The sequence below is a fragment of the Pelodiscus sinensis genome, chromosome 21, assembly GCF_052426305.1.
Source record: "Pelodiscus sinensis isolate ZL-2025 chromosome 21, ASM5242630v1, whole genome shotgun sequence".
Classification (NCBI taxonomy): Eukaryota; Metazoa; Chordata; order Testudines; family Trionychidae; genus Pelodiscus; species Pelodiscus sinensis.
The window spans coordinates 545,956-569,578 of record NC_143072.1 but is presented as its reverse complement, the minus strand read 5'-3'; positions in this window follow the sequence as shown (position 1 = coordinate 569,578).

Below are 23,623 nucleotides of genomic sequence, written 5' to 3'. Positions count from 1 at the left end.
CCTGGAAAGCGACACCCCTCCCCTCCCATCTGGAGCATGCAACTGGGATGAGAGGGGCAGGGAAGAGTAGAACTGCTGCAGCGCGTTTCAGCACGAGGCTCTAACTGCCGCGCGGTAGCTGCTCCTTTTGTATCCGACGTGGGGCAACAAGGAGCGGCCTCGCATCATGCCGGCGCCACGTGCGTTCAGTCCCACGGGCCGGAAGTGACGTTTGCTCGGTCCACAGCCTGACAGCAACCGACTGGCAACCGTGACCGGAAGGTGCCCAGGTACGAGCGCTCAGCTGGTGCCAGGTCAGCGGGTGGTAGGCAGGAGACACGGGGCCAGGCGGGACGGGTTCAGACACGGGGTGCCTGGCTGGGACAGCGACTGGGGTTGGAGGTTTCCTGCGGCGGTGCAGCCAGCGTAGGGCACCAGCTCCCGTGGTACGTGGGGCAGAGGAAGGACAGCAGAGTGGAGGCTGGAACCGCTCCGACAAGGCACCGCTCTGCTTATGGTTGCCAGGTGTCCGGTTTTGAACTGGACGGTCCAGGCTTTCAGCTTTTTCTTCGGGAAACAAATTTATATTTTCTCAATGTCCGCGAAAGCGGCAAGGAGTTCTGTGCCACAGGGCTCCTCGCTGCTTTTGCAGATTCAGACTAACGCGGCTACTCCTCTGATAAATGTCGGGTATTTTCTAAATCAGATGGAATGCAGATTGTGATGTCATGTCAGGCGTGCCTGGTATTTTTGGTGAAACCATCTGGCAACCCTAGCTCTGCTCCTTGCTTGGCCGGGGTGGCGCCCTGCCTCTGTGGCAGGTCCTGACGTCACAGGGAGCGTGTTCCCCAGGAAATCCGGGCAGTGCAGCGGCTTCCGGTCCGCGCCACCCGGCCCCAAGGGAGCGGCGGCGGGAGGCGGCAGGGAGGTCAGAGCGTGACGCTGCCCCGCCCGGATCTCAGCCCTTGGGCGCCCCAGTGTGCACCCCGCCCGGCCGGGCCGCTCCCCTGTAGCTCCGCCCCCAGCGCTGCGCCCGCTGCCTCGTGGCCCGGCTCGGTGCGAAGCTGCCACTGCCGGCTACGAACAGCAGCGCACTGCTAGTGACGTCATTGCCCTGGCGCGGTGCATGCAAATGATGGAACGCGGGGCACGTTCTATCGGCTCCCGGGCGAGTGACACGTGGGTTTGTGTGGCACACAGACGGGTCCCAGGCTCCGTCATTAATGGCAGGGGCGGGGCCTGATCTGGGGGCGGGGCCACTGACCGGCAGGAACTCAGCTGGGACACAGAAGTGAGCGGCAGAAAACTCCTCGGGGTCTCCGGAAAATCCTCGCGCGGCCCCTCTGGGCTTGTGAACGGGACGCAGCAGAGGCAGCCGCCCCCCTCCCCACCCACCCGCCTCACGCTCCCCGCTGCACTTTCGAAGGCAACAGCAGCATCAGCCTGTCCCGCTGCCAGTCCCTGCACAAGCCGGCTGGGAAATTTGGTGTTGGGGGGAGCAGACTGCACGGGGCGGAGAGGAGTTTGGGGGTGGTGGGGGATCAGACTGCATGGAGCGGAGAGGAGTTTGGGGGGAAGCAGACTGCACGGGGCGGGGAGGAGTTTGGTGAGGGGGGATCATACTGCACGGGGCGGAGAGGAGTTTGGTGAGGGGGGATCATACTGCATGGGGCGGAGAGGAGTTTGGGGGGAAGCAGACTGCACGGGGCGGGGAGGAGTTTGGTGAGGGGGGATCAGACTGCAGGGGGCGGAGAGGAGTTTCGTGGGGGGTAGGAGATCAGACTGCACGGGGGGAGGAGTTTGGGGGGGATCAGACTGCACGGGGCGGGGAGGAGTTTGCGGGGGAGCAGACTGCACGGGGCGGGGAGGAGTTTGGGGGGGTTCAGACTGCACGGGGCGGAGAGGAGTTTGGGGGGAGCAGACTGCACGGGGCGGGGAGGAGTTTGCGGGGGAGCAGACTGCACGGGGCGGGGATGAGTTTGGGGGGGTTCAGACTGCATGGGGCGGGGAGGAGTTTGGGGGGGAGCAGACTGCACGGGGCGGGGAGGAGTTTGGGGGGATCAGACTGCATGTGGCGGGGAGGAGTTTGGGGGGGATCAGACTGCATGGGGGGGAGGATCAGACTCCACGGGGCGGCGAGGAGTTTGGGGAGGGGTTCAGACTGCACGGGGCGGAGAGGAGTTTGGGGAGGGGATCAGACTACACGGGGCGGAGAGGAGTTTGGGGGGGATCGGACTGCACGGGGCGGGGAGGAGTTTGGGGGGATGGGACTGCACGGGGCGGGGAGGAGTTTGGGGGGATCAGATTGCACGGGGGGAGAGGAGTTTGGGGGGATCAGATTGCACGGGGGGGAGGATCAGACTGCACGGGGGGGAGGAGTTGGGGGGGGATCAGACTGCACGGGGCAGGGAGGAGTTTGGGGGGGTCGGACTGCACGGGGGGAGAGGAGTTTGGGGGGATCAGATTGCACGGGGGGGGGGGAGGATCAGACTGCACGGGGGGGGAGGAGTTTGGAGGGGGATCAGACTGCACGGGGCGGGGAGGTGTTTGGGGGGGATCATACTGCACGGGGGAGAGGAGTTTGGGGGGATCGGACTGCACGGGGCGGGGAGGAGTTTGGGGGGGATCAGACTGCACGGGGGGGAGGATCAGACTGCACGGGGCGGAGGGGAAGTTTGGGGGGATCAGACTGCACGGGGGGGAGGAGTTTGAGGGGGATCAGACTGCACGGGGCGGGGAGGAGTTTGGGGGGATCAGACTGCACGGGGCGGGGAGGAGTTTGGGGGGATCAGACTGCACGGGGCTGGGAGGAGTTTGGGGGGGAAGGGTTGCCGCGGAGTCTCCTCTCCCGAGTGGGGGCGGAGCATCAGCTGCGGACGCTGCCGTCTCTGAGGCAGGAGCCCCGCCCAGCAATGGGGAGGGGCGGGTTGAGGGGGAGTAGGGAAAGTAGCCGCAGTGGCTTGTGGGAAACTGAGTGCCCCTGTCCGCAGCTCCCATCGGCCATTGCAGGGCCAGGGCAGGCCCGGCGCTGTTCGGTTGGGCGGGTGCAGCGGAAGTGACATCACAACGGGGCATTGACCAGGGAGCGACGCGGTTGGTCCCGCGCTCGTGTCACTCCAAGTGTTAGCGACGCATCCTGGGACTTGTAGTTCTCATAGTGCGGCCTCCCGGGGCACGTCGCAGCGCGCCCCGCCCCTATCATAGCCCCGCCCCCCGGCATAGCCCCGCCCAGCGTGTTCTTAGTTCGGAATGGGGCATTTCTACCCTAAAAACAATCTTTTTTATTCGGAAATAACGGCCCTTAGCAGAGCAACAGTGACACTCGGTAGTCACCGGCGGTAATGCACGTGTAATTCCGTAGCGCCTCCACAGTGCCGCTCGGTGGTCATTGCCGGTAATGCACGTGTAATTCCGAAGCGCCTCCACAGTGCCGCTCGGTGGTCATTGCCGGTAATGCACGTGTAATTCCGTAGCGCCTCCACAGTGCCGCTCGGTGGTCATTGCAGGTAATGCACGTGTAATTCCATAGCGCCTCCACAGTGCCGCTCGGTGGTCATTGCCGGTAATGCACGTGTAATTCCGTAGCGCCTCCACAGTGCCGCTTGGTGGTCATTGCAGGTAATGCACGTGTAATTCCGTAGCGCCTCCACAGTGCCGCTCGGTGGTCATTGCAGGTAATGCACGTGTAATTCCGTAGCGCCTCCACAGTGCCGCTTGGTGGTCATTGCCGGTAATGCACGTGTAATTCCGTAGCGCCTCCACAGTGCCGCTCGGTGGTCATTGCGGGTAATGCACGTGTAATTCCGTAGCGCCTCCACAGTGCCGCTTGGTGGTCATTGCAGGTAATGCACGTGTAATTCCGTAGCGCCTCCACAGTGCCGCTCGGTGGTCATTGCAGGTAATGCACGTGTAATTCCATCGCCCCCAGCTGCTGTCCCTGCTCCGCACGCCACGTGGCCCCAGTCTTGCCCTTTGACAGCAGGCAAAGTAAGAAGCTCGTTATTTCCAGGCTCCGCGCAGCCCTCTCCCCTCCTGCCCCCGGCCCCCTCATCCCACACACCAGGCTCCGCGCAGCCCCCTCCCCTCCTGCTTCCTCACCCCAGCCTGCACCCCGTCCATACTCTTATCCCGGGGCCCTTCCTCTCCCCAGCCTGCACCCCCGTCCATATGCTTATCCCGGGGCCCTTCCTCCCCCCAGCCTGCACCCCCATCCATATTCTTATCCCGGGGCCCTTCCTCACTCCAGTCTGCACGCCCATTCATGGGAGCCATCAGTCCACCTTTTCCCTGCACCACATTCAGTAAAGTGTCTGATCAGGGTATGAGAGCAGCCCTGAGCCTTTGTCTCCACTCAGCAGGTTGCACCACACAGGATATGTGGATGGTCCTGGGCTTTGTACAGCACTCCAGACTGACCCCTGGACACGGCTTCTGAGTCCTAGCCCTTTGCTGTCACTCCTGCCCGAGGGCTTTGCTGGCTCCAGACTGGGTAACAGCTGGGAAACTGGCTGGGCAGTGGGCTGAGAAGATACCGTCCGAGATGGACTTGAGCTGCCTGGACGTGATTCTCGGAACACGTGAAGGGTCCTCAGCGTTCGGCCTTCCCATGGCTCTGTGTGAGTAAGAGGTGCGTGCTTTGAAATCTTCAAGCGTCCTGGCAGTATGTTTCTTCTGAGGCAGAGAGCTTCCTGCTGGGGCACGGAGCCTGGTGGCTTGGGGACTGGTGAAGGGGCAGTAGGCGGTTCAACAGTGCGTGGATAGATATTCAAGGCCTCCGTTCTCTCCGAGTTCCTGGAGTGGCAGCGGGAGGGGGTGGCCGATGGTGGGAGGAGAAGCGATGCCGCGTCCTTGCGGACTGAAAAGCTAAGTTGTTTGTTTGTTTTTTCCCCTCAGCTGTGTTCGGTAGCGAGCGATAAGAAGTCAACCCTCCCGGTGTCCTCCCGTCTGGGGATGGAACGGAAAAGAGAACGGCGAGCTTGGGAGCTTGGTCGAAGCGAGGCGAGAACCGTCCTGCTGGGAGCGGAGCAGCCATCGCTGACCGGGAGATAAGTGTCGGGTCTGGAAATCTCTCAGCTTACGGCCCACTCGGGTCTAGGAAGGGAAGTCACGTTTGCTTAGACAGCGAGTCCGAGCGGAGGTTCCCGAGGTGCTTCCTTGGTAGTGGGAGAAACAGGGCTCCCGTTTGTCAGGGGTGCTGGTTTCTCTGGAACACGGTGTCCTTCTCAGCAGACGCTTGGCTCGAGGAGGAAGACGCAAGGTGGTAAGGTTTCTGACTGCCTCTTATGTGTTTCTCTCTTGTTGCTCTCTCGTATTGGCCAATACGTCCTGTCTGTCTGTTTCTGTCTATGTCTTTGTCCTTGCTCTGCTTCTGCCGTGTCCTTGTACAGCACACTTGCAGGCATTCCAGGTGAGCATCTCCAAGGGTTAAGGGCTCAGGAGCCAACGGGAATTCAGCAGGTTCGCAAGTCGCGCAAGGGAGAGCGGTGGTGCATCATGGCTGAATGACTCGGTGTTCTTGTAGAGGACCCGATACATAGGCGAGAGGGGGGGAAAGGGCTAAAGGATAGAATTCCCACAGCCACAGACTTTAGTGAGTGAGAGCTAACGCTGGGCTTTTTCGGCCACCCTTGCAGAGGAATCAGTGCGTGGCCGTGGGCGGAGAATAAATCGTCCGAGATGTACTTGAGCTGCCTGGACGTGATTCTCGGAACATGTGAAGGGTCCTCAGCGTTCGGCCTTCCCATGGCTCTGTGTGAGTAAGAGGTGCGTGCTTTGAAATCTTTAAGCGTCCTGGCAGTATGTTTCTTCTGAGGCAGAGAGCTTCCTGCTGGGTCACGGAGCCTGGTGGCTTGGGGACTGGTGAAGGGGCATAGGCAGTTCAACAGAGCGTGGATAGATATTCAAGGCCTCCGTTCTCTCCGCGTTCCTGGAGTGTCAGCGGGAGGGGGTGGCCGATGGTGGGAGGCAGCGGTGCGATGGTGGGAGGAGAAGCGATGCCGCGTCCTTGCGGACTGAAAAGCTAAGTTGTTTGTTTGTTTTTTCCCCTCTGCTGTGTTCGGTAGTGAGCGATAAGAAGTCAACCCTCCCGGTGTCCTCCCGTCTGGGGATGGAACGGAAACGAGAACAGCGAGCTCGGGAGCTTGGTCGAAGCGAGGCGAGAACCGTCCGGCTGGGAGCGGAGCAGCCATCGCTGACAGGGAGATAAGTGTCGGGTTTGGAAATCTCTCGGCTTACGGCGCACTCGGGTCTAGGAAGGGAAGTCAGGTTTGCTTAGACAGCGAGTCCGAGCGGAGGTTCGCGAGGTGATTCCTTGGTAGTGGGAGAAACAGGGCTTCCGTTTGTCAGGGGTGCTGATTTCTCTGGAACACGGTGTCCTTCTCAGCAGACGCTTGGCTCGAGGAGGAAGACGCAAGGCGGTAAGGTTTCCGTCTGCCTCTCATGTGTTTCTCTCTTGTTGCTCTCTCGTATTGGCCAATACGTTCTGTCTGTCTGTTTCTGTCTGTGTCTTTGTCCTTGCTCTGCTTCTGCCGTGTCCTTGTATAGCTCACGTGCAGGCATTCCAGGTGAGCATCTCCACGGGTTAAGGGCTCAGGAGCCAACGGGAATTCTGCAGGTACGCCAGTCGCGCAAGGGAGAGCGGTGGTGCGTCATGGCTGACTGACTCAGTGTTCTTGTAGAGGGCCCTATACATAGGCGAGGGGCGGGGGGGAAGGGCTAAAGGATAGAATTCCCACAGCCACAGACCTTAGTGAGTGAGAGGTCTCTTCAGTCACGCCGCTCTCGGATCTCGCTGCAGGGAGGGATTCTGGTGCCGCTCTCGGGTCGTGCAGCTTGGGGGTGTCTCTAGCGCTGCTCTCGGGTCTCGCTGCTGGGGGGGAGGGGTCTTTGGGGCCACTCTCAGGTCGTGCTGCTGGGAGGGAGTCTGGCGCCTCTCTCGGGTTATGCTGCTGCGGGGAATCTCTGGTGCCTCCTTGGGATCATGCTGCTGGGGGGGTCTCTGGCTTCGCTCTCCGGTCGTGCTGCTGGGGGGGGTCTCTGTTACCGCTTTCGGGTCGCGCCGTTAGGGGGGGTCTCTGGTGCCGCTCTCGGTAGTGGTGCTGGGGGTGGGGTCTCTGGAGCCTCCCTCCGGTCATGCTGCAGACGGGGGGTGTCACTGGCCCCGCTATCAGGTGATGCTGCTGCGGGGGGTCTCTGGCACCTCTCGGGTTTTGCTGCTGGGTGGGTGTCTGGGGCCGCTCTCGGGTGATGCTGTTCGGGGAGGTCTCTGGCGCCGCTCTCCGGTAGCGGTGCTGGGGGTGGGGTTTCTGTCTCCACTCTCGGGTAATGCTTCTGGGGGGGTCTCCGGCGCCGGTCTCGGGTCGCGCTCCTTGGGGGTGGGGTCTCTGTCGCCACTTTCATCTCATGCTGCTGGGGGGGGGGTCTCTGGCGCCACTCTCGGGTGATGCTGCTGGGGGGGGCCTCTGGCTCCCATCTCAGGTCGTGCTGCTGGGGGGGGGAGATCTCTGTCGCCGTTCTCTGGTGATGCTGCTGGGGGGAGGGTCTCTGGCGCCACTCTTGGGTCGCACTGCTGGGGGCGGGTCTGTGGTGCCGCTCTCGGGTCTTGCTGCTGGGGGGGGTCTCTGGCACCGTTTTCGGGTCACTCTGCTGGGGGAGGTCTCTGGCTTCGCTCTCGGGTCACGCTGCTGGGGAGGGTCTCTGGCGCCGCCCTCGGGACTTGCTGCTGGGGGGGGTCTCTGGCGCCGCCCTCGGGTCGCAATGCCGGGGGGGTTCTTTCGCGCTGCTCTCGGGTTTTGCTGCTGGGGGGGGGGGTCTCTTGTTTCGCTCTCGGGTCATGCTGCTGGGGGGGGACTTTGCAAGCGGGGCCGGGTACTAAAGGCACCAAGCAGCTGGCGGAATCACTGAGAACAAGGGTCATGGGGTCGGGGGTTGGTTGAGACTCTTTGGACCAGAGGCAGGGGGTCCAGGCTGCCAAATGTGTCGCGGAGAACCTCCATCTATCGGACGCGGCTTCCTCTCCGCGCTTGCAGAACCGAGCAGCTAAAAGTGTTAGAAGCCAAATCAGAGCGGCTCATGTGTGTGTTAGAAACGGCTACGGGGAGCCAATTGCACTGGCACCTGACGCCTTCTTCAGCCCTTTGTTGCTGCATTCTCAGGCTGGCACCTCTCACAACCATTCATTCATCGTCCAAGCACTCTCTCTCTTATGTACATTCCCTAATTAATGTTTCCCATACAGTATTTTGCATAATAATACAAGAGTTGTAGTTACAAAAAGTTACAAAAGTTTCTGGGTGGCATTTCTTAAAACATTCTCTCTCTGAGCGCTGAGGTAGTTACTGTTATAGTTACAATGCTTCACTTTGCGATTAGGGTTAAGTGCTTCACAATGCTTTGAAGAGAACGGTTGTCAATTGTGTAACAGTAAGTTTGAGCGTGCCCTGGCGCACAGCGAGGGGAGCTGTTTCTGGCTACATAGTAGTATATTTTTAACAGTTTGAAGTTACATGACCTAATATTACATTCCTAACCAATTATATTCTAGAGGGGCAAAAATGTTTAGATTTATAATTAAACAATCCTAACAAATAATAATAATAATAATAATAATTATAAATCTAAACACTTCTCAAGCTTGATAACACTAAATCTAAACACTTTCACAAGAATAAATCTAAACACTTCTATGCTTCTTCTACTTAACAAACTTCTCCTCCTTAGACTTGTAGTTGTGGGGAACAAATTCTGGGGAGTCACTTCCACTTGCGGGAATCATGTTTCATACTTGACTATGTTCTCCCTACACTAAGGCTGGCCGAGAGACTGTCCCGGACTGATCGTAACAGACTGTTCTGTCCGCGAATGGGCTGAGAGTAAAGGGCGTGTTCGGAATCTGTGGCGCCCAATCTGAGGCTGTCCGAGGTGACTCTTAACGGACTGCTCCGTGCGCCAATGGGCGGTGACTCAAGGCGTGTTCTGGGGCAGCTGGCGGCCAATAGGTTGTCCGGGGTGGATTATAACAGACTCTTCTGTCCGCGAATGGGCTGTGACTAAGGGGCGTGTTCTGAATCAGAGGCACCCAATAGGCTGACCCGGCTGCATCTTAACGGACAGCTCTGTCTGCGAATGCGGTGTGACTAGGGGGAAATGACCTGCCACTGCTCTCGACCAATAGGCTGTCCGGGGTGGATCTTAATGGGCTGCTCTGTCCTCGAATTGTCTGTGAGTTAGGGGTGGTTCCTGGCTGTGTGCCAGCCAATGGGCTTTCGGAAGACAGCCTTGGCGGAGGATAGTGTCGCCCAATGGGCTGTCAGCAAAGGGGATCCTGCCTCTGGTTCGGCCAATGGGCTGCCGCAGGGGGGCGTTGTCTGACTGGGCGGCCGGCGCCGCCATGACAGGAAGGTCCGAGGAGCGCGCGGGGGCGCGAGCGAATCCTGGGTCCGAGTGCGAAGCTCCCCGCCCCCAGCCCGCCCCTTGTTGGTGTCTGGCCCGGGGGAGGAGGGGGCGCGAGGGAAGGTGGGGGAGCGGGCTGGGGGTGGGGTGTCTGGACAGGGGTGAGGTGTAGGAGCAGGCTGGGTGTGAGGGGCCGGGGGGGGCCTTGGCACTGGGGGGGCAGGAGGGAGGGGGAGGGGCCGGGGGGGGCCTTGGCACTGGGGGGGGGCAGGAGCGGATAGGGCGCGGGAGAGCGCAGGCGCGGGCGGCGCTGGCTGGGCGGGAAACTCCCGGGACGCTCGCGCTGACGAGGCGGGCGGGAAAACGCTGCGGGGGGCGCTGAGGTGCGGAGCCTGGGGGGCGGGGCGGGAGCTGGCAGTGACGTGGAGCCCCCCCCCCCCCGCCTGCTTCTCTCCGGGCCCCAGGCTGGACATCGGCGGGGCGGCCCCTGGCGGAGGTGGGGGGGCGATTTCTGCCCCCCCCCCGGCGCTGCAGCCTCCCCGGGGAGCAGCGCCCCTGTGACCCCCCCCACGTGGTGCCGGGGGAACGGGGCTGTGGCCCCCCCTTTGGGGCGCGGGAGCTGACCCGGGCTCCAGTCACGTGGGTGTCTCGGGGAGGGGGGGCTGCGGGCCACCGGGGCGCGGGAGTGTCACGTGCCCCCTCCCCCCGCCGGGGAGCCGCGCGCCCTCGAGGGGTGGTTCCCGCGGGCGGGGCACGCACAGAACGTGTCCCGCACGCGGGGGGGCGGGGCGGCCTGAGCCCTGCTCCCCGCGCTGCTCGCTGCCTGGGGGCGGGGCCGGGTGCCCGCTGAATCCCCCCTGTGCCCGGGGGGGGGGGCAGTTCGGCGGGGGGCGCTGTGGGGTGGGATGCTCTGGCCCTGGCTGCCCGCAGTGCTGCCCAGTGCCCGGCTGTGCCTCCTGCAGAGGCCGAGAGCGTCCTGGGTGGGGGCGTGTGGGGAGAGGGGGGGAGTGGCTGAGAATTGGGGGGCAAACAGGTGACAGACAAACCAACCGACAGAAAAGCCTCCCTGCCTGGCCCCCAGCTGAGCGGAGAAACGTCCCCCTGGCGCCAGAGCACTGCAGGGCCCAGCCTAGTCGCTTTGTGCCTCCAGCCCCACGGCGTGGGGAGGGGGCGACGGTGGAGGAGCCCCACGCACCCAGGCCTTAGGTTCCCCACCCGCCTTCTAAGCACTGAGCATTTTAGGCCTGGCTGGACTAGAGAAGGGGGCACCAGGGGAGTTGCCGCTGAAGGCGCGCGGCCGCGCACAAACACCCCTCTGCCGCCCACCTCCCTTGCGGAGCCTTGCAGCGGCACTCGCCTTCCTGCTGGCCGGGGAATGGCGCGGTTGTTTTCCTGATCCGGTGGAGGGCGGCTGCCCCGTTGTGTCCCTGCTGGGGCAGCCTCGCCCCACCTCCAGCTGCTCTTGGGGCTTCTGTTTGTTTCTGTTCATACAGTTTGCTGCTGTTTTCCATCCACGAGGACCTGCGTGAAGCTGGTCCGACCAGAGATACGGGGATCGATTTTTAAGAGTAAGAGGTTTTGTTTTTAAAGCAGGGGTGAGGAACCTAATACCCCAGCTCACGTGAGTGTGGCCCTCGAGACTCAAGGTTCCCACACTAACGCTCTAGCTCCCCTCCAGATTGGAGCAGACAAAATCTGCTAGCCTGCCCCGCCGCCCTCCTCACAAGCTCCGTCCGGTGTGCGAGGGGAATGTGGGAAGCCTCTTCCTCCTTCTCAGTTGGGGCATGTGTTAATGCGGATGGTGGGGTTTGGGATTTCTTTTTCTTCACACTTGTGTGTAGGGTTGCCAGGTGTCTAGCACTGAGCCAGACAGCCCGGTATTTGCACTTTTTGTCCGGTAAATAAATTTAGAAAATACCGGACATACAAAATGTCCAGTATTTCCTGCTTTTCCTCTGCGCCCAGCAGAAATAAGCCGGGGGCGGGGAGATTGGCTGACTAATTAAAGGGGTCACAACTGGATTTTGCTCAACAAAAATGTTCCTGGTGGGGTTTTTTTGTTTGGTTGGCTTTTTTTCCTCAACAAAAATTTTCCTGGCGCTTTTTTTTTGCTGAAACCATCTGGCAACCCTACTAGTGTGTGCCTTCCGCCCCCCCCCAATAAGGTTCCCCACCCCGTCTGAAAGCGAGAGTTGGGAGAACAGGTTACCTTGCATTCCTGTGTCCTTATAAGGAAGTTGAAGGCTACTATAAAATCCCCCCTCATGGTCTCCTCTTCAGACTAAAGAAACCTAAATCCCTCAGCCTCTTCATAGAGCAATTGCTCCAGCCCCCTAATCATTTTGGTTGTCCTCTGCTGGACCCTCTCCAATATGTCCACATCCCTTCTGTAGTGGGGGGCCCAGAACTGGACACAGTACTCCAGATGTGGCCTCACCAAAGCCGAATAAAGGGGAATAATGACATCTCTGGATCTACTGGCAATGCTCCTCTTAATGCAACCTAATATGCCATTAGCCTTCTTGGCTACAAGGGCACACTGTCGACTCATCTCCAGCTTCTCATCCACTGTAACCCCCAGGTCCTGTCTGCAGAACTACTACTTAACTGGTTGGTCCCCAGCTTGTAACTATGCTTGGGATTCTTCCATCCCAAGTGCAGGACTCTACACTTGTCCTTGTTGAACCTCATCAGATTTCTTGTGGCCCAATCCTCCAATTTGTCTAAGTCATTCTGGACCCTATCTCCGCCCTTAGGCATCTTTTAGCCTTTTTGTTCTATTATTGTTTTTCTATTTGGTACTAGAAAATCAAACTTTCCTCCTGCTTGGGCCTCAAGTTTCACTCCAGCAGCCCTTCCACAAGTAGAATCGTCTGCAAAATAAAATGTCAGGGCTACCGTCATTAAGGTGCTTGTCCCTGTAAGGACATGTGACTGAACTGGTTGTTCAGAAGGTTTCTGGTGAATTGGTTTATGCACAGGTATGCCTCCCGTTCTTCTTTAACCACCGCAGTCTCTTGTTTTTGTCCGGAAGCAAATTCTCTGCCAAGCCACCTTTTTTCCCTTTCATGTAATTGTCTGCTCTTTCGTTCGGTGTGGTAGACTTGTTCTAGTGTGGCATTAGACAACCGAGCCACAGAAAAGTCTGCCTTGGTACCACTGAGTACCGGCCCAGACCAAAGTAGCTTTCAGACACCTTAAGAGAGTCTTGATTTGCAATTCTCCCCTTTCTTCTCCTTGGATTTTCAACTAGGAAAGTGTGCTAATCATCTGCTTTTGCGGAAAAACTTGCCAGCTGTCTACACTGGCCGCTTGAATTTCCGCAAAAGCACTGACGATCTCATGTAAGATTGTCAGTGCTTCTGCGGGAATACTATGCTGCTCCCGTTCGGGCAAAAGTCTTTTTCCGAAAGACTTCTGCGCAAAAGGGCCAGTGTAGACAGCAGAGAGTTCTTTTCCGCAAAAAAGCCCCGATGGCGAAAATGGCGATTGGGGCTTTTTTGCAGAAAAGCGCGACTAGATTGGCCACGGACGCTTTTCCGTAAAAAGTTTACATACCCAGTATCTTGTGAAGAACTTGTCACCTCAGCACAGGGTCCCGGGGCGGGCTTTACCATAAGGGACCCGGAGAGATCATCTAGGCCAGCTGGAGGGGGCAGGGGAGGGGAGAGGAGAGGAGAGGAGAGGAGGTTGGCCACTGAAAATGTTGCAGTATTAATTTTCCTTTTATTTGACTTCATATCAAACAAATATTTACAGTTTAAATGACCTTGTTAATTCTCCCTTGTGTTAGTACTCTTTCTTCCAGAACGTTTTAAAAACACAGACGAGACATGTCTTCGCCTGGGTGGCAGGCATCCGAAGAAGGGCACGTGACCTCGATCTTGGAGCACGAGACAAAACTCACTCCGCTCCTGGAGGGGAAATGTTAGAGGCAACACTGGGCTCCAGTGAGCAGCAGCCAGGTGACGCACGTGTCTGTCCTTTCCACACATCTAGGGTGGCCTAGCTCCTAACCGTTCTCTGTCTCTTTTTCGGTCCCTGTAGACTTGGAGGAGATGAGAGGCTGGCCATGTGGTGGCAGAGACCGAAAGGAGCCACCCCCCCGAGACCCTGCCGGCAGATGGAAACCAGACAGCGATCTATGGAAGAAGAGCAAATAGCAATTGGCTCAAGGTAAGTATCGAGGGAGGGCCGCACAGACGTTTGCGAGCGTGGTACGGGTCCCTGAGAAAAGGCCCTCTGGCTCGTGGTGGAAGAACTTGAAAATACGAAGTACAAAAGTCACAGTGTTGTACTTAAAAGAAGCACTCGGGATCTTTTTCAGAGGGATAAGGCAACACGCCACATTTATTGATCACACGCACACACACATTATATATATATATATATATAAAAATTATTTATTTATTTACCACATGCATATGATAAGTATTGATTATTCTGTGTCACTCACGCACTCACTCTCTCACACACACACACACGTGCACAAGCACACTCCGTCTTGCTGTTGTTACCAACTTGTTGCTCCCCTTAACTTCACTGGCCAGGTGAGTTAGATGGGGGAGGGGTGGAGCCGGGCTTCTGCTGATCCGGATCGATGCTCCGATGGTGACAAGATGAGACCCGGAGTCCTCTGCAAGACAACTCACTTTTATAGCAGCTTCCCTCTTATGCAAATATATCCCAGATTCAAAATCTGGGTCTGTGTCCTTTGGTCCCTTTGTGGGTGCTGTCTGTTAAGAGAGGGTGTTTTCCAAAGAAGGTGCTTGCTTCTAATCCCCAAGGCCTTCAATATGTCTGCTCTTCTTTCTTGAGCCCTCTTGACACGTTGGGTCTGGCTTCCACCCCCTTTTCAACTGGTGTAGCTCTCTGGAGGTGCTTGGCTCCCAAGTGTTACTCATTCACACCTCGTTCATTCAACTGGGCAATTGATTACAGAGTGGGGGGAGAGAGTGGGGGAAAGATCTTATTCTACTCCTAGCAACTGGGATTGAAATAAAGACTTGGTCTCCAGCAGCACCGAGGAGCCCCAGACATGGATTAGGGCCTCGTGGGAATAGTTGTCTCCTAATTGATCTAATCTTTGGCTTTTGAGTTTAATATTATTGGTGAGTCCTTCTAGGCGACTGTTACTCGGCGTGCATGCGTGCGCACGTAAGTATGAGTGCAAGTGTGTGCGTCCGCAAGTGTCCATTTGCGTGTGCGCGCACGTGCCTGCGTGCGGGCAGATTGAGCAGATGCGTGTGTGGGCATCTGAGCGAGGGCATGAGTGGGCGCCCAGGCGTGTTAATCTGTTAATTCGCGTTTGTGAGTGTGTACACGCATCCCTGCGTGTGAGCATTTGGTAGGGTGAGTGGCTGTTGCACGGGCGTGTGCGTCTGACGTGTGCCAATCAGACGGTGCCCTGGCAGCAGTAGCTCCTGGAAAGCGACACCCCTCCCCTCCCATCTGGAGCATGCAACTGGGATGAGAGGGGCAGGGAAGAGTAGAACTGCTGCAGCGCGTTTCAGCACGAGGCTCTAACTGCCGCGCGGTAGCTGCTCCTTTTGTATCCGACGTGGGGCAACAAGGAGCGGCCTCGCATCATGCCGGCGCCACGTGCGTTCAGTCCCACGGGCCGGAAGTGACGTTTGCTCGGTCCACAGCCTGACAGCAACCGACTGGCAACCGTGACCGGAAGGTGCCCAGGTACGAGCGCTCAGCTGGTGCCAGGTCAGCGGGTGGTAGGCAGGAGACACGGGGCCAGGCGGGACGGGTTCAGACACGGGGTGCCTGGCTGGGACAGCGACTGGGGTTGGAGGTTTCCTGCGGCGGTGCAGCCAGCGTAGGGCACCAGCTCCCGTGGTACGTGGGGCAGAGGAAGGACAGCAGAGTGGAGGCTGGAACCGCTCCGACAAGGCACCGCTCTGCTTATGGTTGCCAGGTGTCCGGTTTTGAACTGGACGGTCCAGGCTTTCAGCTTTTTCTTCGGGAAACAAATTTATATTTTCTCAATGTCCGCGAAAGCGGCAAGGAGTTCTGTGCCACAGGGCTCCTCGCTGCTTTTGCAGATTCAGACTAACGCGGCTACTCCTCTGATAAATGTCGGGTATTTTCTAAATCAGATGGAATGCAGATTGTGATGTCATGTCAGGCGTGCCTGGTATTTTTGGTGAAACCATCTGGCAACCCTAGCTCTGCTCCTTGCTTGGCCGGGGTGGCGCCCTGCCTCTGTGGCAGGTCCTGACGTCACAGGGAGCGTGTTCCCCAGGAAATCCGGGCAGTGCAGCGGCTTCCGGTCCGCGCCACCCGGCCCCAAGGGAGCGGCGGCGGGAGGCGGCAGGGAGGTCAGAGCGTGACGCTGCCCCGCCCGGATCTCAGCCCTTGGGCGCCCCAGTGTGCACCCCGCCCGGCCGGGCCGCTCCCCTGTAGCTCCGCCCCCAGCGCTGCGCCCGCTGCCTCGTGGCCCGGCTCGGTGCGAAGCTGCCACTGCCGGCTACGAACAGCAGCGCACTGCTAGTGACGTCATTGCCCTGGCGCGGTGCATGCAAATGATGGAACGCGGGGCACGTTCTATCGGCTCCCGGGCGAGTGACACGTGGGTTTGTGTGGCACACAGACGGGTCCCAGGCTCCGTCATTAATGGCAGGGGCGGGGCCTGATCTGGGGGCGGGGCCACTGACCGGCAGGAACTCAGCTGGGACACAGAAGTGAGCGGCAGAAAACTCCTCGGGGTCTCCGGAAAATCCTCGCGCGGCCCCTCTGGGCTTGTGAACGGGACGCAGCAGAGGCAGCCGCCCCCCTCCCCACCCACCCGCCTCACGCTCCCCGCTGCACTTTCGAAGGCAACAGCAGCATCAGCCTGTCCCGCTGCCAGTCCCTGCACAAGCCGGCTGGGAAATTTGGTGTTGGGGGGAGCAGACTGCACGGGGCGGAGAGGAGTTTGGGGGTGGTGGGGGATCAGACTGCATGGAGCGGAGAGGAGTTTGGGGGGAAGCAGACTGCACGGGGCGGGGAGGAGTTTGGTGAGGGGGGATCATACTGCACGGGGCGGAGAGGAGTTTGGTGAGGGGGGATCATACTGCATGGGGCGGAGAGGAGTTTGGGGGGAAGCAGACTGCACGGGGCGGGGAGGAGTTTGGTGAGGGGGGATCAGACTGCAGGGGGCGGAGAGGAGTTTCGTGGGGGGTAGGAGATCAGACTGCACGGGGGGAGGAGTTTGGGGGGGATCAGACTGCACGGGGCGGGGAGGAGTTTGCGGGGGAGCAGACTGCACGGGGCGGGGAGGAGTTTGGGGGGGTTCAGACTGCACGGGGCGGAGAGGAGTTTGGGGGGAGCAGACTGCACGGGGCGGGGAGGAGTTTGCGGGGGAGCAGACTGCACGGGGCGGGGATGAGTTTGGGGGGGTTCAGACTGCATGGGGCGGGGAGGAGTTTGGGGGGGGAGCAGACTGCACGGGGCGGGGAGGAGTTTGGGGGGATCAGACTGCATGTGGCGGGGAGGAGTTTGGGGGGGATCAGACTGCACGGGGGGGAGGATCAGACTCCACGGGGCGGCGAGGAGTTTGGGGAGGGGTTCAGACTGCACGGGGCGGAGAGGAGTTTGGGGAGGGGATCAGACTACACGGGGCGGAGAGGAGTTTGGGGGGGATCGGACTGCACGGGGCGGGGAGGAGTTTGGGGGGATGGGACTGCACGGGGCGGGGAGGAGTTTGGGGGGATCAGACTGCACGGAGCGGGGAGGAGTTTGGGGGGATCAGACTGCACGGGGGGGAGGATCAGACTGCACGGGGCGGGGAGGAGTTTGGGGGGATCAGACTGCATGTGGCGGGGAGGAGTTTGGGGGGGATCAGACTGCACGGGGGGGAGGATCAGACTCCACGGGGCGGCGAGGAGTTTGGGGAGGGGTTCAGACTGCACGGGGCGGAGAGGAGTTTGGGGAGGGGATCAGACTACACGGGGCGGAGAGGAGTTTGGGGGGGATCGGACTGCACGGGGCGGGGAGGAGTTTGGGGGGATGGGACTGCACGGGGCGGGGAGGAGTTTGGGGGGATGGGACTGCACGGGGCGGGGAGGAGTTTGGGGGGATCAGACTGCACGGAGCGGGGAGGAGTTTGGGGGGATCAGACTGCACGGGGGGGAGGATCAGACTGCACGGAGCGGGGAGGAGTTTGGGGGGGGATCAGACTGCATGGGGCGGAGGGGAGTGTGGGGGGGATCAGACTGCACGGGGCGGAGGGGAGTTTGGGGAGGGGATCAGACTGCACGGGGCGGAGAGGAGTTTGGGGAGGGGATCAGACTGCACGGGGCGGAGAGGAGTTTGGGGGGGATCGGACTGCACGGGGCGGGGAGGAGTTTGGGGGGATCAGACTGCACGGAGCAGGGAGGAGTTTGGGGGGATCAGACTGCACGGGGGGGAGGATCAGACTGCACGGAGCGGGGAGGAGTTTGGGGGGGGATCAGACTGCACGGGGGGGAGGATCAGACTGCACGGGGCAGGGAGGAGCTTTGGGGGGGATCAGACTGCACGGGGCGGACAGGAGTTTGGGGGGGCGATCAGACTGCACGGGGCGGAGGGGAGTGTGGGGGGGATCAGACTGCACGGGGGGGAGGAGTTTGGGGGGGATCAGACTGCACGGGGGGGAGGAGTTTGGGGGGGATCAGACTGCACGGAGCGGGGAGGAGTGTGGGGGGGATCAGACTGCACGGAGCGGGGAGGAGTGTGGGGGGGATCAGACTGCATGGGGCGGGGAGGAGTGTGGGGGGGATCAGACTGCACGGGGGGGAGAGGAGTTTGGGGGGGATCGGACTGCACGGAGGGAGAGGAGTTTGGGGGGATCGGACTGCACGGGGCGGGGAAGAGTTTGGGGGGATCGGACTGCACGGGGGGAGAGGAGTTTGGGGGGATCAGATTGCACGGGGGGGAGGATCAGACTGCACGGGGGGGAGGAGTTTGGGGGGGGATCAGACTGCACGGGGCAGGGAGGAGTTTGGGGGGGTCGGACTGCACGGGGGGAGAGGAGTTTGGGGGGATCAGATTGCACGGGGGGGAGGATCAGACTGCACGGGGGGGGAGGAGTTTGGAGGGGGATCGGACTGCACGGGGCGGGGAGGAGTTTGGGGGGGATCGGACTGCACGGGGCGGGGAGGTGTTTGGGGGGGATCGGACTGCACGGGGCGGGGAGGTGTTTGGGGGGGATCATACTGCACGGGGGAGAGGAGTTTGGGGGGATCGGACTGCACGGGGCGGGGAGGAGTTTGGGGGGGATCAGACTGCACGCGGGGGAGGATCAGACTGCACGGGGCGGAGGGGAAGTTTGGGGGGATCAGACTGCACGGGGCGGGGAGGAGTTTGGGGGGATCAGACTGCACGGGGGGGAGGAGTTTGAGGGGGATCAGACTGCACGGGGCGGGGAGGAGTTTGGGGGGATCAGACTGCACGGGGCTGGGAGGAGTTTGGGGGGGAAGGGTTGCCGCGGAGTCTCCTCTCCCGAGTGGGGGCGGAGCATCAGCTGCGGACGCTGCCGTCTCTGAGGCAGGAGCCCCGCCCAGCAATGGGGAGGGGCGGGTTGAGGGGGAGTAGGGAAAGTAGCCGCAGTGGCTTGTGGGAAACTGAGTGCCCCTGTCCGCAGCTCCCATCGGCCATTGCAGGGCCAGGGCAGGCCCGGCGCTGTTCGGTTGGGCGGGTGCAGCGGAAGTGACATCACAACGGGGCATTGACCAGGGAGCGACGCGGTTGGTCCCGCGCTCGTGTCACTCCAAGTGTTAGCGACGCATCCTGGGACTTGTAGTTCTCATAGTGCGGCCTCCCGGGGCACGTCGCAGCGCGCCCCGCCCCTATCATAGCCCCGCCCCCCGGCATAGCCCCGCCCAGCGTGTTCTTAGTTCGGAATGGGGCATTTCTACCCTAAAAACAATCTTTTTTATTCGGAAATAACGGCCCTTAGCAGAGCAACAGTGACACTCGGTAGTCACCGGCGGTAATGCACGTGTAATTCCGTAGCGCCTCCACAGTGCCGCTCGGTGGTCATTGCCGGTAATGCACGTGTAATTCCGAAGCGCCTCCACAGTGCCGCTCGGTGGTCATTGCCGGTAATGCACGTGTAATTCCGTAGCGCCTCCACAGTGCCGCTCGGTGGTCATTGCGGGTAATGCACGTGTAATTCCATAGCGCCTCCACAGTGCCGCTCGGTGGTCATTGCCGGTAATGCACGTGTAATTCCGAAGCGCCTCCACAGTGCCGCTTGGTGGTCATTGCCGGTAATGCACGTGTCATTCCGAAGCGCCTCCACAGTGCCGCTCGGTGGTCATTGCCGGTAATGCACGTGTAATTCCGTAGCGCCTCCACAGTGCCGCTCGGTGGTCATTGCAGGTAATGCACGTGTAATTCCATCGCCCCCAGCTGCTGTCCCTGCTCCGCACGCCACGTGGCCCCAGTCTTGCCCTTTGACAGCAGGCAAAGTAAGAAGCTCGTTATTTCCAGGCTCCGCGCAGCCCTCTCCCCTCCTGCCCCCGGCCCCCTCATCCCACACACCAGGCTCCGCGCAGCCCCCTCCCCTCCTGCTTCCTCACCCCAGCCTGCACCCCGTCCATACTCTTATCCCGGGGCCCTTCCTCTCCCCAGCCTGCACCCCCGTCCATATGCTTATCCCGGGGCCCTTCCTCCCCCCAGCCTGCACCCTCATCCATATTCTTATCCCGGGGCCCTTCCTCACTCCAGTCTGCACGCCCATTCATGGGAGCCATCAGTCCACCTTTTCCCTGCACCACATTCAGTAAAGTGTCTGATCAGGGTATGAGAGCAGCCCTGAGCCTTTGTCTCCACTCAGCAGGTTGCACCACACAGGATATGTGGATGGTCCTGGGCTTTGTACAGCACTCCAGACTGACCCCTGGACACGGCTTCTGAGTCCTAGCCCTTTGCTGTCACTCCTGCCCGAGGGCTTTGCTGGCTCCAGACTGGGTAACAGCTGGGAAACTGGCTGGGCAGTGGGCTGAGAAGATACCGTCCGAGATGGACTTGAGCTGCCTGGACGTGATTCTCGGAACACGTGAAGGGTCCTCAGCGTTCGGCCTTCCCATGGCTCTGTGTGAGTAAGAGGTGCGTGCTTTGAAATCTTCAAGCGTCCTGGCAGTATGTTTCTTCTGAGGCAGAGAGCTTCCTGCTGGGGCACGGAGCCTGGTGGCTTGGGGACTGGTGAAGGGGCAGTAGGCGGTTCAACAGTGCGTGGATAGATATTCAAGGCCTCCGTTCTCTCCGAGTTCCTGGAGTGGCAGCGGGAGGGGGTGGCCGATGGTGGGAGGAGAAGCGATGCCGCGTCCTTGCGGACTGAAAAGCTAAGTTGTTTGTTTGTTTTTTCCCCTCAGCTGTGTTCGGTAGCGAGCGATAAGAAGTCAACCCTCCCGGTGTCCTCCCGTCTGGGGATGGAACGGAAAAGAGAACGGCGAGCTTGGGAGCTTGGTCGAAGCGAGGCGAGAACCGTCCTGCTGGGAGCGGAGCAGCCATCGCTGACCGGGAGATAAGTGTCGGGTCTGGAAATCTCTCAGCTTACGGCCCACTCGGGTCTAGGAAGGGAAGTCACGTTTGCTTAGACAGCGAGTCCGAGCGGAGGTTCCCGAGGTGCTTCCTTGGTAGTGGGAGAAACAGGGCTTCCGTTTGTCAGGGGTGCTGATTTCTCTGGAACACGGTGTCCTTCTCAGCAGACGCTTGGCTCGAGGAGGAAGACGCAAGGCGGTAAGGTTTCCGTCTGCCTCTCATGTGTTTCTCTCTTGTTGCTCTCTCGTATTGGCCAATACGTTCTGTCTGTCTGTTTCTGTCTGTGTCTTTGTCCTTGCTCTGCTTCTGCCGTGTCCTTGTATAGCTCACGTGCAGGCATTCCAGGTGAGCATCTCCACGGGTTAAGGGCTCAGGAGCCAACGGGAATTCTGCAGGTACGCCAGTCGCGCAAGGGAGAGCGGTGGTGCGTCATGGCTGACTGACTCAGTGTTCTTGTAGAGGGCCCTATACATAGGCGAGGGGCGGGGGGGAAGGGCTAAAGGATAGAATTCCCACAGCCACAGACCTTAGTGAGTGAGAGGTCTCTTCAGTCACGCCGCTCTCGGATCTCGCTGCAGGGAGGGATTCTGGTGCCGCTCTCGGGTCGTGCAGCTTGGGGGTGTCTCTAGCGCTGCTCTCGGGTCTCGCTGCTGGGGGGGAGGGGTCTTTGGGGCCACTCTCAGGTCGTGCTGCTGGGAGGGAGTCTGGCGCCTCTCTCGGGTTATGCTGCTGCGGGGAATCTCTGGTGCCTCCTTGGGATCATGCTGCTGGGGGGGTCTCTGGCTTCGCTCTCCGGTCGTGCTGCTGGGGGGGGGTCTCTGTTACCGCTTTCGGGTCGCGCCGTTAGGGGGGGTCTCTGGTGCCGCTCTCGGTAGTGGTGCTGGGGGTGGGGTCTCTGTCTCCACTCTCGGGTCGCGCTGCTGGGGGGAGGTCTCTGGCGCCGCTCTCGGGTCGCGCTGCTGGGGGGTGGTCTCTGGAGCCTCCCTCCGGTCATGCTGCAGACGGGGGGTGTCACTGGCCCCGCTATCAGGTGATGCTGCTGCGGGGGGTCTCTGGCACCTCTCGGGTTTTGCTGCTGGGTGGGTGTCTGGGGCCGCTCTCGGGTGATGCTGTTCGGGGAGGTCTCTGGCGCCGCTCTCCGGTAGCGGTGCTGGGGGTGGGGTTTCTGTCTCCACTCTCGGGTAATGCTTCTGGGGGGGTCTCCGGCGCCGGTCTCGGGTCGCGCTCCTTGGGGGTGGGGTCTCTGTCGCCACTTTCATCTCATGCTGCTGGGGGGGGGTCTCTGGCGCCACTCTCGGGTGATGCTGCTGGGGGGGGCCTCTGGCTCCCATCTCAGGTCGTGCTGCTGGGGGGGGGAGATCTCTGTCGCCGTTCTCTGGTGATGCTGCTGGGGGGAGGGTCTCTGGCGCCACTCTTGGGTCGCACTGCTGGGGGCGGGTCTGTGGTGCCGCTCTCGGGTCTTGCTGCTGGGGGGGGTCTCTGGCACCGTTTTCGGGTCACTCTGCTGGGGGAGGTCTCTGGCTTCGCTCTCGGGTCACGCTGCTGGGGAGGGTCTCTGGCGCCGCCCTCGGGACTTGCTGCTGGGGGGGGTCTCTGGCGCCGCCCTCGGGTCGCAATGCCGGGGGGGTTCTTTCGCGCTGCTCTCGGGTTTTGCTGCTGGGGGGGGGGGTCTCTTGTTTCGCTCTCGGGTCATGCTGCTGGGGGGGACTTTGCAAGCGGGGCCGGGTACTAAAGGCACCAAGCAGCTGGCGGAATCACTGAGAACAAGGGTCATGGGGTCGGGGGTTGGTTGAGACTCTTTGGACCAGAGGCAGGGGGTCCAGGCTGCCAAATGTGTCGCGGAGAACCTCCATCTATCGGACGCGGCTTCCTCTCCGCGCTTGCAGAACCGAGCAGCTAAAAGTGTTAGAAGCCAAATCAGAGCGGCTCATGTGTGTGTTAGAAACGGCTACGGGGAGCCAATTGCACTGGCACCTGACGCCTTCTTCAGCCCTTTGTTGCTGCATTCTCAGGCTGGCACCTCTCACAACCATTCATTCATCGTCCAAGCACTCTCTCTCTTATGTACATTCCCTAATTAATGTTTCCCATACAGTATTTTGCATAATAATACAAGAGTTGTAGTTACAAAAAGTTACAAAAGTTTCTGGGTGGCATTTCTTAAAACATTCTCTCTCTGAGCGCTGAGTTAGTTACTGTTATAGTTACAATGCTTCACTTTGCGATTAGGGTTAAGTGCTTCACAATGCTTTGAAGAGAACGGTTGTCAATTGTGTAACAGTAAGTTTGAGCGTGCCCTGGCGCACAGCGAGGGGAGCTGTTTCTGGCTACATAGTAGTATATTTTTAACAGTTTGAAGTTACATGACCTAATATTACATTCCTAACCAATTATATTCTAGAGGGGCAAAAATGTTTAGATTTATAATTAAACAATCCTAACAAATAATAATAATAATAATAATAATTATAAATCTAAACACTTCTCAAGCTTGATAACACTAAATCTAAACACTTTCACAAGAATAAATCTAAACACTTCTATGCTTCTTCTACTTAACAAACTTCTCCTCCTTAGACTTTTAGTTGTGGGGAACAAATTCTGGGGAGTCACTTCCACTTGGGGAATCATGTTTCATACTTGACTATGTTCTCCCTACACTAAGGCTGGCCGAGAGACTGTCCCGGACTGATCGTAACAGACTGTTCTGTCCGCGAATGGGCTGAGAGTAAAGGGC